The following is a 15,010-nucleotide window of genomic DNA, read 5'->3' as shown; positions in this document are numbered from 1 at the left end:
GATGATAAAATCACGGAGCTTGAGGACCGCAGCCATCGCCTCAATCTTAAAGTAGTTAGGATTAAGCTAGGATGCGAAGGGGGCGATATATATATACGGTCTTTTATTGACAAGCTCTGGCCAGCTATTTACCCACCTCTCCCCAATTTCCAGCCAGCTACTGACCTGACAGGCTGTACTCGAAGAATTTATTTAACTTAATACAGGCTCAACTGATGAGCCAGTCTACTGCTGGATGGCGATAAAGGGCTATCTTCACGATGCCACGGTTGCTTTCGCCAGTGGCCTGGCTCGCAAATGTCACCGGAAGATCTGTGATCTTGGAAGGTAGCTAGCTCACTTAGAGAGTGCTCGTCCTGCAGTGGTTGATCAGGATCATGAGCTGAATGTCCTTCTGTCATACCATGCTGAGTTTCTGGTTCATCGCACTAGGTCACTATACCACACTTACCACACTGGCCCCTTTATGGGCAAGGTGTGCCTCCCAGAAGGGATAAGCTGCTAGCGGCAGCTAGGTGGGCTTTAAATAACTGCGGGGGTGATGTGGCAGTGATGTCCAGGGTAGAGAGAGAAGCGAAGGAGAGAGAGACGGATCTCAGGAAGATCACTGGGTCCTCTGCTTGGCTCCTTTCTTTTTGCTTCTTTTTCTTCCTTTGGCTGGAAGCTGGCGGCAGAGGTTGCGCCATCTCCGAGAGGGCGGAAGGCAGGACAGCTGCCTCTGTGCACGATAAACAACATTAATTACAGACCTAGGGAAACAGACTAAATACAGGACATGACATCAGACTAATGGAAAACAGCTGGGCACAATCGGGGAATTACACGTGGTCGATCAGGGGGCGTGGCTCACACGAGGGCTGGACGCTCAGGTCATGATACTCGCCGTGGTCTCAGTCGGGTATCTCCACCCTGGGTGACATTTTTGACAGCTCAAATCTCAAATCGGTCCAGTCTCTTAAAGTCTTAAACCTTCCCTCTTCCTCATATTTTTTCTGCCTCCAGCTGAGGTCCATGCTTAGGGTCAATAATATCTCTTTTTCCTCCCCTCTTCTGCTTCACCCGCTGTGCAGATTTGCTCTGTCCTTTTCCCCCATTTCTAAGCCCGTGTCCAGTCTCTATTCTTTTCTCCACAAATCCTCTCATAAACCTCTCCCCATAATTTCTGTCTGGCAGGGGGAGCTCTCTCTCCCACCCCTGTCTTATCTTGTATTGTTATTTTTCATAATATTAAAAACTGTTCTAAAAATCCCAATCACCAGCAAACACTATTTAAGTTTGTTCACAGATTATACCCCACTCCCAGGAAACGCCATCCCATGGGCTTAGAGCCTGACTCCTTATGTCATCTTATGTCAATCAAGATGGCGCCACGAGAGTGGCAGCTAGTTACAGCAGCTCTGACCACCTTCTATTCTTTTAACCTATCTTATCTATTTTCCTTGTTTTTTTCACCTTTTCTTTCAACTAATCAAAAGTATGCTAGTCAAAGGCAACTTGTGAACTTACTTTTATGTTTTTTAATCATTTACGGACTGTTTTACCCGGTACACGGAGATTCTTCAAGCAGCGGCTTCATTGTTTACACTCGGGATCAGCTGTTAGCGCTTCGTAACCAGCCGATACACCCCAGGGAAAGACCAGAGATCCCCAGGGAGCTGCGGCGGAGGAGACGGGGCTGCAGAGCTGGAGTTAAGTGTCGAGAGCGGAAGAGAAGGTACAAACCATCTGTACCCTCGATCATTATGGGGAATGTTAGATCTCTCCCTAATAAGATCGATGAGTTAACGGCGCTGACAAGACTTCAGAGAGAGTACCGGGAGGTGAGCATGATGTGCTATACAGAATCTTGGCTGACACACCTCACTCCAGACTCACACGTAACTGTACCGGGATTCCACCTGGTGAGAACGGACCGAGATGGAAAGGAGACCGGCAAGAAGAAAGGTGGGGGGATTGTGATGTATGCGAACGAGAGATGGTGTAAACCGGGGCACATCAGTGTTAAGGAGCAATGCTGTACACGGGATGTGGAGCTATTGGCGGTCAGCATCAGACCATATTACCTGCCGCGGGAATTCACGCAAGTCATCGCGATAACTGTTTACATTCCGCCGACGGCAGATGCGGCAGCAGCATGTGAGACAATTCACACAGTGGTGTCCCAGCTACAGACATCACACCCCCAAGCCTTCTTTTTCATCTCTGGGGATTTTAATCATGTTTCCTTGTCCTCAACTCTCCCTACTTTCACCCAGTATGTGGACTGCTGCACCAGGGAACACAAAACACTGGACTTACTGTATGCAAATACTAAGGACGCTTACAGAGCATCAACCCTCCCCCCACTGGGTCGTTCAGATCACAGCCTGGTCCATTTGGTTCCCTCATACATACCTTTAGTATGCAAACGACCCCCCACTACAAGGTATGTGAGAGAATGGTCTGAAGAGGCGAGTCTGGCACTGAAAGACTGCTTCCAAACCACAGACTGGGAGGTGCTATGCAGCCCACACGGGGAGGACATTGACAGTCTGACGGCCTGCATAACAGATTATATCACCTTCTGCATGGATAACACTGTACCGACTAGGAAAGTACGGTGTTACTCCAACAACAAACCATGGCTGACTCCAGACCTGAGGACTCTGCTGGAGCAAAAAAGGAGGGCTTTCAGATCCGGAGATCGAGAGGAAATTAGGAGAGTCCAGAAGGAGCTAAGGAGAGAGATAAGGCGGGGAAAGAACAGATACAAGAGGAAGCTGGAGGAGCAGCTCCAGCAGAGCAACACAAGAGGGGTGTGGAAGGGACTTAATATCATCACCGGACGGAGCAAGGCGAGTGGAGGGGATCCGGAGTCTGGCGACCAGGATTGGGCTAATAGATTGAACCAGTTCTTTAACAGGTTTGACTCAGTAGCCCAACCCCCCCCTATCCACCAGAGCTCATCACACCTCCTTCACACCTCCCTGCAACCCCCCACAGTAGTCACAGCACCGGGGATATTGGCGGCACCTCATCTGCCCCCTTTGTCCCCCAACGGCCTTACTGCCCCTCCCCCCCATGCCGTTCAGCAGGAGTCACCCACCCACAACCTACACTGTGGCCTCTCCATCACAACTGACCAGGTGCGGAGTCAGCTGATGAAGATGAAAACCAGGAAGGCCGCAGGTCCAGATGGAATCAGCTCCAGACTGTTGAGGGACTGCGCAGGTCAACTGTGCCAGGTCATCACATACATCTTTAACCTCAGTCTCAGTCTGGAGAGGGTCCCCGTTCTGTGGAAGACGTCCTGCGTGGTGCCGGTCCCAAAGACAACGCACCCCAAGGAGCTGAACCACTTCAGACCTGTTGCCCTGACTTCACACCTGATGAAGACCATGGAGAGGATTGTACTTCACCACCTTCGCCCGCTAGTCAGGAGGGATCTGGACCCGCTGCAATTTGCCTACCAGCCGAACATCGGGGTGGATGACGCTGTCATCTACCTGCTGCATCGGGCCTTCTCTCACCTAGAGACGGCTAGGAGCACTGTGAGAGTCATGTTCTTTGACTTCTCAAGTGCCTTCAATACAATCCGGCCCTCAGTGCTGAGGGGGAAGTTAGAGGGAGCGGGAGTGGACCATCAGTTGTCTGCGTGGATTACGGACTACCTCACCAGGAGACCCCAGTATGTGAGACTCCGGGACTGTGTGTCTGAGGTGGTAGTCTGTAGCACGGGGGCCCCACAAGGAACAGTACTCGCCCCTTTTCTCTTCACCCTATACACTGCGGACTTCAATTACAACACGGACACTTGCCATCTACAGAAGTTTTCAGACGACACTGCCATTGTCGGTCGGGTGTCAGAGGGGAACGAGCTGGAATACAGGGGGGTCATCGATCGCTTTGTCAGCTGGTGTGAACTGAACCATCTTCATATTAATGCCAGCAAGACGAAGGAACTGGTGATTGACTTCAGCAAGAAGTCTTCTCCTACTACACCGGTGAACATCCAGGGTCTGGACATTGAAACGGTGAAGGAGTACAAATTCCTGGGTGTTCACCTAAACAACAAACTGGACTGGTCTACAAACACTGAGGCAGTTTACAAAAAGGGTCTAAGTCGTCTTCACCTGCTTAGGCGGCTAAGATCCTTTGGGGTGAACAGGACTCTCTTAAGGTCCTTCTATGACACTGTGGTAGCATCTGCTATCTTTTATGCTGTGGTCTGCTGGTGTGGTGGAATTGCAGAGAGGAACAGGGGGAAATTGGACAAACTGGTGAAGAGGGCCAGCTCTGTCCTGGGCTGCCCACTGAAATCCATCGAGCAGGTTGGGGATGAGAGGATGCGGTCTAAGCTAACATCCATTATGGACAACACCTCCCACCCCCTGCATGAGACTGTACGAGCTCTGAGCAGCTCATTCAGCAATAGACTTCTACACCCACAGTGTAGGAAGGAGCGCTACCGCAGGTCATTCCTACCAGCGGCTGTCAGACATTATAACAGTTTAGCGTGAGTATTTTTTACTCATATATGTTTAACTGACATATCACATGCTGTAACCAGGATCATTCACACCCCACCCCACCCCCGCACTTGTGTACATATCTCTGTACATTTTGTACATATCTCTGTACATCTTTATTTATTTCCAAAACTTTTTGTACATTTGTATTTATATCTTTGTGTATCTACCTGCTCCTATTGTTCTATATTACGTTTTTGTGCAAGAGCTCTGTAACACCTAAATTTCTCATTCGTGGGATAATAAAGGTTTATTCTATTCTATTCTTCTATTCTATCTCTGTCCCCTTCAGATTGCTGGTACCTTTCTCCATATGTTCGGGGACTGTCCTCCAGTGGCTGCTATTTGGGATTATGTGGCCAGATCTCGCTCTTCAGTTCTTTCCTTTCCCATCCCCCTGTCTCCCGTGGTCCTTCTTCTTCTGGACTTCTCTTCTCTCTCTCTCTCTCTCACACTTCCAGCAGAGGCTCCTGCTGTCTGCCTCCTTAGCAGCCTAGTAGTTATTAGCATCTCATTGGAAGTCTCCTGATCGTGCCATTTCCTCTGTCTGGAATTCCCCCTTCCTTGATCTGCTTCTGCTGGAACTCTCTGTGGCCCAGATTAACATTTCGTCTAATTCTACGATCCAGAGCTGGCTCCGTGACATGCCGCTGGTCAAGGACTGGCTGCGGGTAATCTCCCGAGGCCGTATTCTTTGTTTTTTGTTTAGATTTTTACTTTCCTAATTCTGACATTTATCACTGATATAAGTGTGTTATTTCTTTTCTCCTCAGTGATTAACTGTGCTCTTTGGGGCTGGGCATGCCGGTGTCCATTGTCGGCCTTTTGTTTCTTGTCCTTTGAAGTGCTGTCTCAGGGTGTATTTGGGGGGGGGGGGGGGGGGGGGTGGGGGTGGAGTGTGTTCTGTTCTGTTCCGTCTCGTTTTTTGTTATAAAATCTCTAATAAAAATTTGGTCACAAAAAAAAAAAATCAACTCCAGGCTGCTCCGTGACCCTGACCAGCAATAAATGCTCTAGTTGCGTATTTGGCATCCCCTGGTGGCAGATATGGTGATGCAGAACATGAGATTCTGATGCAGTTCCAGGGTTGTAGCTGATGGCACTGTGGTACGGATGGTGCAGAGAGATATTGTCAAGAGTGGAGTAAGTTGTCATTGTTTCCCACATATAGTCTGGACATAAAAATCTCAGTTCAACATATTCAGCAGAATTATTGCTGAAAATAAGAATTAGGACATCTACTTTTTATGCTCCATATTTGATATCCAGCTTTTACAAACCATTATTCTTCTGTGGCAAAAAATGTCAGATTTTTATATTTTTTTTCTACTGGACAATGTAATGCACTTCGAAAGTTGTAGGTCAAAACATTTCAAACACAGTGTCAGCTATTTCACCCCTCATTAACTCATCTTTTATTGATTGAAAAGCTGATGTGAGCTAAGAAAGAACCATTATTTTTCATTGCTCCAAGAAAGTCTGAAAGTGCATTTTCCCGTAAACTCATATACCACATCCCAAATGTTTTAAATACAAAGCTGGTGGCATTTAACACTTTAGTACATATCCAGTTTTTTCAGTTTCAGTTTGGTTTTTATAGTCTCACCCCAGCCTATAAAGTCTCATCACCAGCTGCAAAGCTATAGTCACACTGGAGTATTGAAGTCTGGTGTTAACTCATAGCCATGATGACTAGACCATAAGCATTGTACTCGCAAGGGCCATATTCTAACTGTAGAAAGCTGCAAGGCCAATCATTTATGTCCTCATTGCCGCCAAATACTACAAATACTCCAAAATTCACAGCATATATAGTCCAGCATAAGGACCATATGGTAAAAAAAACAGCAGTGAGGTTACACTGAACCACAACTGTTACAGATAAGAATCAAATTCTGGGAGAAAACAACAGAAAACAAATACAAAAGTATGAGGAAAAAACAACAACCCTAAATTCAACGTTTACACACACAGCATTCTGTGAGTGAATGAGTGATAGGGCAGAAGGGCTACATCACAACAGAACGAGCAAATCAGATAGGTCTGGCATTGGATATCTAAAGCAACTGAACTCTCAGTAAAGAACACAAGTTCAAAATGGGATAGACCCAATTGCTAGCAAACTAGACATTGTGTCACCACAACAGATGTGGAGACTATTCTTTATTAGTGTTGATTTGATGTTAACCATCTACAGAAATTCAGTCTATTTAAATATCACCAGCAACTCGAAAATACTTCTCACCCTGTTATTTCTATGCAATATAATTGTTTCGGTTTTTTCTTTCAGCTACTTAGGTTATGTAATATAAAATGTCTATAAAAAATCTTCCAGCTGCCAATAATGTAATAACTGCCATAAATTTTTGTGTTTGTGTTGTTTTACTTCCCCCCACAGTCAGGATTTTTCTGATGACACATTTGTCAGTTAAAAGTGTTGGTTCCGAAATTAGCACGGTGGCCAAAATTAAAAATAAGTGGTTGGACGTTAAAGTCGAAGTGAAAAAAACGACCACCCCATTTTCAAGTTTGTTTCTAAGACTACAGTTTCTGAAAATAAACGACTCATGGGTGGAGCCAGACCATCTAGCCAACAACATTGAATGTCACATAATCAAATTGCACATAATTTGTACATTAATAAAGTGTTTTCTATTATATAAGCAAATTCGTTCTCTGAAGGTGGCTTTATAGCAATGTGCGTGCAGTCAATGGCTCTGAATACTGCACATTGGGAAAACTGGACAATGCTGCAAATTGCGCTTTAATGTCTGCCTGTTCAACCACAGTGAAAGGAAATTTTATATATCTGGGTGACGATGCCGTCCCATACAGCTGGCATGGTGCGAGTGTTGATTGAGAGATACCCGATCGGTCCGCAAGTTCTTGCTGAAAAGCTGTGGCTAAGATCCCGAGAGTGGACAGAACTTGTAAATGAACAGGTATATCTGAATCGACTTAGAAGCCAGTCATCATCATGGGCCAAGAAATCACTATGATCCGTGAATACGTGCTCTCTTCTAATTCTTCCATGAGCTATATCTTCCAGTAATGCAAAAGCTGCCATGGTAGTTGTAATAGTTTGGTAATTTTCTGTACCGTATTATTTGTTATAAATTGACTAAAATCAGGTGCCATACATTTGTAAACATAGAATTAATGTGAGTGTATTGGATAAAGTCAGCGTCATGATTGTGAGTTTAACCCTCGGGGGTCTAGGGGTAGGGAACACACTTTCACTTACTGGGGCATGTTCACACATTTCATTCAATATCATAAAATTAATTCACAGCAAATTAATTATTTCTTATATATTTGTTTTGCCATTAAACATCTCAATCTTAGCGTCCTTTGTAAATATATCAGATTTATCTGAAGTTTGTAATTTGACAAAGTATAGACATTGCAAAATGCACTTTGGAACACTTGCAGAAACATTATAAAATTACATGGTAAGCAATGCTGGCAGTTTGCTTTGATCCCAGATATCTGATAACTAAAGTCTTGGCTACATGAAGATGACTAAATGGTGTTGTAGCATTCACTTGGATAAATAAACAAGAAAAACCAAACTCATGTCACTATTTCTGGCCTCCTTCCATTGAATATTTAGGAGCTCTTATGTGTATGCATGAGTCATTCACACCTGGCCACATCCCCCGCTCCTGAATTGCACTGATGGGGATGTATCTGGATTGCGTTTCACTATTACGTTGTTCATCAAGTTACCATGCGAATGCAATTTGAAAATTTAGAATGTGAATACGAATTTCCGGGTGACAGCGGTACTACAGGCCCCCAATGTAGGTAAAACAAAGAAATGTGACATGGTTTACTTTTTCACCTAATTTTAAAAACTTTAATACTCCCAACAATAGACATTTCGGAAATAAAACAGATTACAGACTTAGTCAGTGCTTATTTCATGACTCCACATTAAAATTTCTGCAAGATATGAATTGAAATAAATGCAAAAAGTACACTACGTCACCAACTATGCACTCAACCCAAGATTATTGATAAAAATCAGCTAGCCACAGCATATTTATATTTTCCGATTACCCCCTGTTCATGAAACAACAAAGGGAGCAGCTGAAAATCCGAAGAATCTGGGCTAGGCTATGCCTCATCCTGGGTAAACCACCTTCATGATCATGGTATCTCCCCTGCCAGGTAAGTGTGAGTTGAATAAGAGTCATGTGACCCTGTTGTGCTACTCGCCTGCCTACTCTGAGTCGCAGTGGGAAAGTTAAGGTGGGGCCGGATTAACTCCCATAATCCTCTGCGCTGTCGCATATGGCTCTGGGCCAGGTAAGACTGCTCTCGTAGCTCAGCCTTGGCCTAGGAGCAGTCTGCTCGCAATACAGCAAATGATTTTTCAAAGAAAGAAGAATGAGACCGTTTACCCTTTGATATGAATCTGCGAGCCTCAGCACGCTTACATTTTCATGTTGTCGCCTGCTCATCCAACAATCGCATTCCATTCAGTAACAAAGGCACCTGGAGATGCATGCAGCTTCATCAGACATGGCGCTCAGCCTACCGCAGGCTTGCTCGAATGAAGTTCACCTAAGGAACCACTCGCAAACACTTGGCGCAGGCAACAGACTGCGCGCATTTCTTTTCACGCTAGTTTGCGTCAGATGCGACTCTCTTCCGTCGCATTTGCAACGGAACTCCTCTTTCGTTAAACACCTGAAATACAGGGGAGAGCGCGAACGCAGTCCCCCACTACCAGAAATTATGCAGTCGAGATTCCCACATTTGGGGAATTCGCAGGGGTCAGCACAGCCGCAGTGCAACGGCTATGCCTCGCCCTGGGTGAACCACCTTCGTGATCAAGGTATCTCCCCTGCCAGGTAAGTATGAGTTGGATGAGGGTCATGTGACCCTGTTGTGCTACTCGCCTGCCTACTCTGAGTCGCAGTGGGAAAGTTAAGGTGGGGCCGGATTAACTCCCATAATCCTCTGCGCTGTCGCATATGGCACTGGGCCAGGTAAGACTGCTCTCGTAGCTCAGCCTTGGCCTAGGAGCAGTCTGCTCGCAATACAGCAAATGATTTTTCAAAGAAAGAAGAATGAGACCGTTTACCCTTTGATATGAATCTGCGAGCCTCAGCACGCTTACATTTTCATGTTGTCGCCTGCTCATCCAACAATCGCATTCCATTCAGTAACAAAGGCACCTGGAGATGCATGCAGCTTCATCAGACATGGCGCTCAGCCTACCGCAGGCTTGCTCGAATGAAGTTCACCTAAGGAACCACTCGCAAACACTTGGCGCAGGCAACAGACTGAGCGCATTTCTTTTCACGCTAGTTTGCGTCAGATGCGACTCTCTTCCGTCGCATTTGCAACGGAACTCCTCTTTCGTTAAACACCTGAAATACAGGGGAGAGCGCGAACGCAGTCCCCCACTACCAGAAATTATGCAGTCGAGATTCCCACATTTGGGGAATTCGCAGGGGTCAGCACAGCCGCAGTGCAATGGCTATGCCTCGCCCTGGGTGAACCACCTTCGTGATCATGGTATCTCCCCTGCCAGGTAAGTATGAGTTGGATGAGGGTCATGTGACCCTGTTGTGCTACTCGCCTGCCTACTCTGAGTCGCAGTGGGAAAGTTAAGGTGGGGCCAGATTAACTCCCATAATCCTCTGCGCTGTCGCATATGGCTCTGGGCCAGGTAAGACTGCTCTCGTAGCTCAGCCTTGGCCTAGGAGCAGTCTGCTCGCAATACAGCAAATGATTTTTCAAAGAAAGAAGAATGAGACCGTTTACCCTTTGATATGAATCTGCGAGCCTCAGCACGCTTACATTTTCATGTTGTCGCCTGCTCATCCAACAATCGCATTCCATTCAGTAACAAAGGCACCTGGAGATGCATGCAGCTTCATCAGACATGGCGCTCAGCCTACCGCAGGCTTGCTCGAATGAAGTTCACCTAAGGAACCACTCGCAAACACTTGGCGCAGGCAACAGACTGCGCGCATTTCTTTTCACGCTAGTTTGCGTCAGATGCGACTCTCTTCCGTCGCATTTGCAGCAGAACTCCTCTTTCGTTAAACACCTGAAATACAGGGGAGAGCGCGAACGCAGTCCCCCACTACCAGAAATTATGCAGTCGAGATTCCCACATTTGGGGAGTTCGCAGGGGTCAGCACAGCCGCAGTGCAATGGCTATGCCTCGCCCTGGGTGAACCACCTTCGTGATCATGGTATCTCCCCTGTCAGGTAAGTATGAGTTGGATGAGGGTCATGTGACCCTGTTGTGCTACTCGCCTGCCTACTCTGAGTCGCAGTGGGAAAGTTAAGGTGGGGCCGGATTAACTCCCATAATCCTCTGCGCTGTCGCATATGGCTCTGGGCCAGGTAAGACTGCTCTCGTAGCTCAGCCTTGGCCTAGGAGCAGTCTGCTCGCAATACAGCAAATGATTTTTCAAAGAAAGAAGAATGAGACCGTTTACCCTTTGATATGAATCTGCGAGCCTCAGCACGCTTACATTTTCATGTTGTCGCCTGCTCATCCAACAATCGCATTCCATTCAGTAACAAAGGCACCTGGAGATGCATGCAGCTTCATCAGACATGGCGCTCAGCCTACCGCAGGCTTGCTCGAATGAAGTTCACCTAAGGAACCACTCGCAAACACTTGGCGCAGGCAACAGACTGCGCGCATTTCTTTTCACGCTAGTTTGCGTCAGATGCGACTATCTTCCGTCGCATTTGCAGCAGAACTCCTCTTTCGTTAAACACCTGAAATACAGGGGAGAGCGCGAACGCAGTCCCCCACTACCAGAAATTATGCAGTCGAGATTCCCACATTTGGGGAGTTCGCAGGGGTCAGCACAGCCGCAGTGCAATGGCTATGCCTCGCCCTGGGTGAACCACCTTCGTGATCATGGTATCTCCCCTGTCAGGTAAGTATGAGTTGGATGAGGGTCATGTGACCCTGTTGTGCTACTCGCCTGCCTACTCTGAGTCGCAGTGGGAAAGTTAAGGTGGGGCCGGATTAACTCCCATAATCCTCTGCGCTGTCGCATATGGCTCTGGGCCAGGTAAGACTGCTCTCGTAGCTCAGCCTTGGCCTAGGAGCAGTCTGCTCGCAATACAGCAAATGATTTTTCAAAGAAAGAAGAATGAGACCGTTTACCCTTTGATATGAATCTGCGAGCCTCAGCACGCTTACATTTTCATGTTGTCGCCTGCTCATCCAACAATCGCATTCCATTCAGTAACAAAGGCACCTGGAGATGCATGCAGCTTCATCAGACATGGCGCTCAGCCTACCGCAGGCTTGCTCGAATGAAGTTCACCTAAGGAACCACTCGCAAACACTTGGCGCAGGCAACAGACTGCGCGCATTTCTTTTCACGCTAGTTTGCGTCAGATGCGACTCTCTTCCGTCGCATTTGCAACGGAACTCCTCTTTCGTTAAACACCTGAAATACAGGGGAGAGCGCGAACGCAGTCCCCCACTACCAGAAATTATGCAGTCGAGATTCCCACATTTGGGGAATTCGCAGGGGTCAGCACAGCCGCAGTGCAATGGCTATGCCTCGCCCTGGGTGAACCACCTTCGTGATCATGGTATCTTCCCTGCCAGGTAAGTATGAGTTGGATGAGGGTCATGTGACCCTGTTGTGCTACTCGCCTGCCTACTCTGAGTCGCAGTGGGAAAGTTAAGGTGGGGCCGGATTAACTCCCATAATCCTCTGCGCTGTCGCATATGGCTCTGGGCCAGGTAAGACTGCTCTCGTAGCTCAGCCTTGGCCTAGGAGCAGTCTGCTCGCAATACAGCAAATGATTTTTCAAAGAAAGAAGAATGAGACCGTTTACCCTTTGATATGAATCTGCGAGCCTCAGCACGCTTACATTTTCATGTTGTCGCCTGCTCATCCAACAATCGCATTCCATTCAGTAACAAAGGCACCTGGAGATGCATGCAGCTTCATCAGACATGGCGCTCAGCCTACCGCAGGCTTGCTCGAATGAAGTTCACCTAAGGAACCACTCGCAAACACTTGGCGCAGGCAACAGACTGCGCGCATTTCTTTTCACGCTAGTTTGCGTCAGATGCGACTCTCTTCCGTCGCATTTGCAGCGGAACTCCTCTTTCGTTAAACACCTGAAATACAGGGGAGAGCGCGAACGCAGTCCCCCACTACCAGAAATTATGCAGTCGAGATTCCCACATTTGGGGAATTCGCAGGGGTCAGCACAGCCGCAGTGCAATGGCTATGCCTCGCCCTGGGTGAACCACCTTCGTGATCATGGTATCTCCCCTGCCAGGTAAGTATGAGTTGGATGAGGGTCATGTGACCCTGTTGTGCTACTCGCCTGCCTACTCTGAGTCGCAGTGGGAAAGTTAAGGTGGGGCCGGATTAACTCCCATAATCCTCTGCGCTGTCGCATATGGCTCTGGGCCAGGTAAGACTGCTCTCGTAGCTCAGCCTTGGCCTAGGAGCAGTCTGCTCGCAATACAGCAAATGATTTTTCAAAGAAAGAAGAATGAGACCGTTTACCCTTTGATATGAATCTGCGAGCCTCAGCACGCTTACATTTTCATGTTGTCGCCTGCTCATCCAACAATCGCATTCCATTCAGTAACAAAGGCACCTGGAGATGCATGCAGCTTCATCAGACATGGCGCTCAGCCTACCGCAGGCTTGCTCGAATGAAGTTCACCTAAGGAACCACTCGCAAACACTTGGCGCAGGCAACAGACTGCGCGCATTTCTTTTCACGCTAGTTTGCGTCAGATGCGACTCTCTTCCGTCGCATTTGCAACGGAACTCCTCTTTCGTTAAACACCTGAAATACAGGGGAGAGCGCGAACGCAGTCCCCCACTACCAGAAATTATGCAGTCGAGATTCCCACATTTGGGGAATTCGCAGGGGTCAGCACAGCCGCAGTGCAATGGCTATGCCTCGCCCTGGGTGAACCACCTTCGTGATCATGGTATCTCCCCTGCCAGGTAAGTATGAGTTGGATGAGGGTCATGTGACCCTGTTGTGCTACTCGCCTGCCTACTCTGAGTCGCAGTGGGAAAGTTAAGGTGGGGCCGGATTAACTCCCATAATCCTCTGCGCTGTCGCATATGGCTCTGGGCCAGGTAAGACTGCTCTCGTAGCTCAGCCTTGGCCTAGGAGCAGTCTGCTCGCAATACAGCAAATGATTTTTCAAAGAAAGAAGAATGAGACCGTTTACCCTTTGATATGAATCTGCGAGCCTCAGCACGCTTACATTTTCATGTTGTCGCCTGCTCATCCAACAATCGCATTCCATTCAGTAACAAAGGCACCTGGAGATGCATGCAGCTTCGTCAGACATGGCGCTCAGCCTACCGCAGGCTTGCTCGAATGAAGTTCACCTAAGGAACCACTCGCAAACACTTGGCGCAGGCAACAGACTGCGCGCATTTCTTTTCACGCTAGTTTGCGTCAGATGCGACTCTCTTCCGTCGCATTTGCAACGGAACTCCTCTTTCGTTAAATACCTGAAATACAGGGGAGAGCGCGAACGCAGTCCCCCACTACCAGAAATTATGCAGTCGAGATTCCCACATTTGGGGAGTTCGCAGGGGTCAGCACAGCCGCAGTGCAATGGCTATGCCTCGCCCTGGGTGAACCACCTTCGTGATCATGGTATCTCCCCTGCCAGGTAAGTATGAGTTGGATGAGGGTCATGTGACCCTGTTGTGCTACTCGCCTGCCTACTCTGAGTCGCAGTGGGAAAGTTAAGGTGGGGCCGGATTAACTCCCATAATCCTCTGCGCTGTCGCATATGGCTCTGGGCCAGGTAAGACTGCTCTCGTAGCTCAGCCTTGGCCTAGGAGCAGTCTGCTCGCAATACAGCAAATGATTTTTCAAAGAAAGAAGAATGAGACCGTTTACCCTTTGATATGAATCTGCGAGCCTCAGCACGCTTACATTTTCATGTTGTCGCCTGCTCATCCAACAATCGCATTCCATTCAGTAACAAAGGCACCTGGAGATGCATGCAGCTTCATCAGACATGGCGCTCAGCCTAGCGCAGGCTTGCTCGAATGAAGTTCACCTAAGGAACCACTCGCAAACACTTGGCGCAGGCAACAGACTGCACGCATTTCTTTTCACACTAGTTTGCGTCAGATGCGACTCTCTTCCGTCGCATTTGCAGCGGAACTCCTCTTTCGTTAAACACCTGAAATACAGGGGAGAGCGCGAACGCAGTCCCCCACTACCAGAAATTATGCAGTCGAGATTCCCACATTTGGGGAATTCGCAGGGGTCAGTACAGCCGCAGTGCAATGGCTATGCCTCGCCCTGGGTGAACCACCTTCGTGATCATGGTATCTCCCCTGCCAGGTAAGTATGAGTTGGATGAGGGTCATGTGACCCTGTTGTGCTACTCGCCTGCCTACTCTGAGTCGCAGTGGGAAAGTTAAGGTGGGGCCGGATTAACTCCCATAATCCTCTGCGCTGTCGCATATGGCTCTGGGCCAGGTAAGACTGCTCTCGTA

General features: G+C 47.9%; 9 non-coding genes and 1 pseudogene across 9 annotated transcripts; all 10 read right to left on the bottom strand.

The window, feature by feature from the left end:
- Positions 1-8,581: 8,581 nt before the first annotated feature.
- Positions 8,582-8,689, bottom strand: LOC125749955 (U1 spliceosomal RNA; annotated as a pseudogene).
- A 522-nt stretch (positions 8,690-9,211) lies between these two features.
- LOC125749931 (U1 spliceosomal RNA) lies at positions 9,212-9,375 on the bottom strand. The gene has a single exon (XR_007400218.1). It is a non-coding gene; the product is annotated as a U1 spliceosomal RNA (small nuclear RNA).
- Positions 9,376-9,897: 522 nt separating this feature from the next.
- LOC125749825 (U1 spliceosomal RNA) lies at positions 9,898-10,061 on the bottom strand. The gene has a single exon (XR_007400117.1). It is a non-coding gene; the product is annotated as a U1 spliceosomal RNA (small nuclear RNA).
- Positions 10,062-10,583: 522 nt separating this feature from the next.
- On the bottom strand, positions 10,584-10,747 carry LOC125749938 (U1 spliceosomal RNA). Its single transcript, XR_007400225.1, has one exon. It is a non-coding gene; the product is annotated as a U1 spliceosomal RNA (small nuclear RNA).
- A 522-nt stretch (positions 10,748-11,269) lies between these two features.
- On the bottom strand, positions 11,270-11,433 carry LOC125749937 (U1 spliceosomal RNA). The gene has a single exon (XR_007400224.1). It is a non-coding gene; the product is annotated as a U1 spliceosomal RNA (small nuclear RNA).
- Positions 11,434-11,955: 522 nt separating this feature from the next.
- On the bottom strand, positions 11,956-12,119 carry LOC125749915 (U1 spliceosomal RNA). Its single transcript, XR_007400203.1, has one exon. It is a non-coding gene; the product is annotated as a U1 spliceosomal RNA (small nuclear RNA).
- Positions 12,120-12,641: 522 nt separating this feature from the next.
- On the bottom strand, positions 12,642-12,805 carry LOC125749824 (U1 spliceosomal RNA). Its single transcript, XR_007400116.1, has one exon. It is a non-coding gene; the product is annotated as a U1 spliceosomal RNA (small nuclear RNA).
- Positions 12,806-13,327: 522 nt separating this feature from the next.
- Positions 13,328-13,491, bottom strand: LOC125749823 (U1 spliceosomal RNA). The gene has a single exon (XR_007400115.1). It is a non-coding gene; the product is annotated as a U1 spliceosomal RNA (small nuclear RNA).
- Positions 13,492-14,013: 522 nt separating this feature from the next.
- Positions 14,014-14,177, bottom strand: LOC125749878 (U1 spliceosomal RNA). The gene has a single exon (XR_007400166.1). It is a non-coding gene; the product is annotated as a U1 spliceosomal RNA (small nuclear RNA).
- Positions 14,178-14,699: 522 nt separating this feature from the next.
- LOC125749832 (U1 spliceosomal RNA) lies at positions 14,700-14,863 on the bottom strand. The gene has a single exon (XR_007400124.1). It is a non-coding gene; the product is annotated as a U1 spliceosomal RNA (small nuclear RNA).
- Positions 14,864-15,010: the final 147 nt, after the last annotated feature.

The sequence above is a fragment of the Brienomyrus brachyistius genome, chromosome 9 (genome assembly GCF_023856365.1).
Source record: "Brienomyrus brachyistius isolate T26 chromosome 9, BBRACH_0.4, whole genome shotgun sequence".
NCBI classification, from domain to species: domain Eukaryota; kingdom Metazoa; phylum Chordata; class Actinopteri; order Osteoglossiformes; family Mormyridae; genus Brienomyrus; species Brienomyrus brachyistius.
Note: the sequence above shows the minus strand (reverse complement) of the source record. Positions and strands in the feature narration are given on the sequence as shown.